We start from the raw sequence: 2,500 nt of genomic DNA, 5'->3' as shown, positions 1-2,500 counted from the left end.
CCGCTTATAAGAAAACACTCAAACCGCGATCTGCGATGAGAAGGTTGCCCCCCGTCGTGGTTTCTTTATGTTTTCTTTACATTCGTTAAACCGGTCCTCCTCTGTGGGGGGAGACACGGAGGGAGGGGAAGGCACGTGGTGCATTGGCCAGTGAGTGCAGCAGCAACAGAACGCGAAACGCGAGCGCAATTGCAAACTGCAACCTCCGGCATCGCATGCGGGCCTGTTGGGAACGACTTATAAGGTAAAGAAAATAGTTTCATCAAACTAGTTTCTCGTTCCCTCTCTTTTTCCGACCGACCGACAATCCCCCCCTCCTCGCTTTCCCATCCCACTACCATCAATACATGGACGTTGTCGGAGCTCAAGGTAAATGAGACATTTCCGCCTTTTTTTTTGTACCGAGACGAGTGACCGCGGTGCACCTACCGACGGTGTTGGTCTCCTGATAATCGACCGAATTGGGTGGGATGCTTTTCCCCTTTTTTTTTTTTATCCATCCCACCCCGATCGACCGAGGGCGTCATTTTCTCTGGCCACTTTCTCCGGGGAACCGGCAACAACAACAGGAAAAAAAGTCATACACTCCCGGTTCCGGACTTTTTTCCCCTCGACGGCGAAAAAGACGAACGAGACGAGAGAATGGAATTAGCGCCCTCGGAGATGCGGACCACCGGAAAGGGGGAACCCGAAAAAAAACCCCCCCGGTAAACACTCCCTCGGGGAGGCCAAAAAAAAAAGGAAAGAAGAGAACCATCCTGCAGCAGCATAAATACGGCTCATTATTTGCCGTTCCTTGAGCTTCCCGACCATTTTCGCCACGACGTCTTCATTCGCATGACAGTCTAGCCAAGCGGGGGACACTCCGTCGAAGGGATGGCGCGATAAACGCCCGGTCACAAAGGAAACCGAGCGCGCGTGGCGTGGTTATCGAGTGGCCATCCCGTCTCCTCCTCCTCCACCTCCACTTCTTCCTTCAATCATTCTACCATCACGGTCCGAAGTCCGAGTTCGAGAAGCGAAAAAAGGGTTCCATCGTTCCCTCATCCTCCGTCGGAAGTCGTAAAGAAGCAGCGAACCCGAAACCGAAACCAAAGGAAAAAAAGGGAGAATAAAAGGCCGCCCGGAGGTTATCGGGGGTGGGCTATTTGTTATTCGAATTTGGACATTGGGGTAGATGGAAAGCGAAAGTGAATGCAGAGAAGTAACAATAGCAGCAACAACCAACCAAAAAAAAAAAACAACGTCTCCGAAAGTCCGGTCGCATCTACCTCTACGCGTTATGCGGCGCTGTTAGGACGTTTCTTGGAAAAATGGACAAGTGAAAACCCTCGATTCCGTGTTCCGTGTTTCCGTTTCCATCACAGAAAAATCCGAAAAAAATGTTACTCGCATGGAGGAGAACCGCCCATTGGACGCTCAACGCCGAATCGAGCATTGAAGAGGAGAGAGAGAAAAATAGATCCTTACTACATTTTATGAAAATATTGTTTTAAAAAAGTCTTAACTAAAAAAAACTCAACAGATGATTCGTCCATGCCAGAGAGCACTACGGCTCCACCAAAGCTCCAAGAGCGTGTGCAACGATGCATCTCACGCGTCTCGCAGTTGGATATGGTGGTCGGCCGGCCTTCGGAGAGAGAGCATAAGCGATCCCTCTCCTGCCAACGCAACCACATGCCCCAAGTGAACTAGTTCTTCTGTTTGGAAGCTAGAAAACTATCGTCTAGGAGAGGAGTGGGGGGATCGTAGTTGGGTTTTTCCGACGATTTTCCAGTGGAAGTTCCCTCCCATGGGTCCGGTAGCCGGCTTTTGGCTCTATCGGCCACACGCCAGCTTCTAGGTAGGGGAAGGCTTAGAAAGCAGAGCTAGCACGAGTCCGGTCTTCCGGGGCCAGCTGGAATAGTTTCATAGATAAAAATTCGTACCAGGAACACATGCAACTCAGTTGGTGGTTCGCACAATGTGCACCTCCTCTCCTCCCCCCGCGGGAACAATTGCCCGCCAGCCCACCACTCCCCACTACCGGCTGACTGGCTGGCTGGATGGAAGCTTAATCCCCACTCCGTATTGTTTCACGATCAACCGGTTGGCCTTGGCTCGTTGTGGCCCCACCGAGGGTGTACCGAGGGAGTGCGGTGCGATGAGGTGCGGTGCTGTGCGCTGCAGTGCAGTGCGCGATGCAATTGCAACAGCGGAGATGCATTATTGCACCAACACTAGCGTCGAGTGTCGGTGGCCAATCCCACGGTGTAGTTGGCCATCCGTCGCACTCTCGCACATCGCGATGGCGGTCTCGTCGTGGGGAGTGGGGAAAACTCCAATCCGGAAAACGATCTAGCCAGCCAGCTAGACGAGGTTCCATGGCAACAGAGCAGCATCGCGTCGCGGCGCATCGTTGTCGTAGTAGACGACGCCCGGTGCTGCATTTCTTTCGTCGACCGAAACATGCTCCTCGGTGCCGTGTGGCGCCTTTGCGCAATGGAGAAACTTTCACTTT

The sequence above is a fragment of the Anopheles darlingi genome, chromosome 2, assembly GCF_943734745.1.
Source record: "Anopheles darlingi chromosome 2, idAnoDarlMG_H_01, whole genome shotgun sequence".
NCBI lineage: Eukaryota > Metazoa > Arthropoda > Insecta > Diptera > Culicidae > Anopheles > Anopheles darlingi.
The sequence above is the reverse complement of the archived record's forward strand: the minus strand, read 5'-3'. Positions refer to the sequence as shown.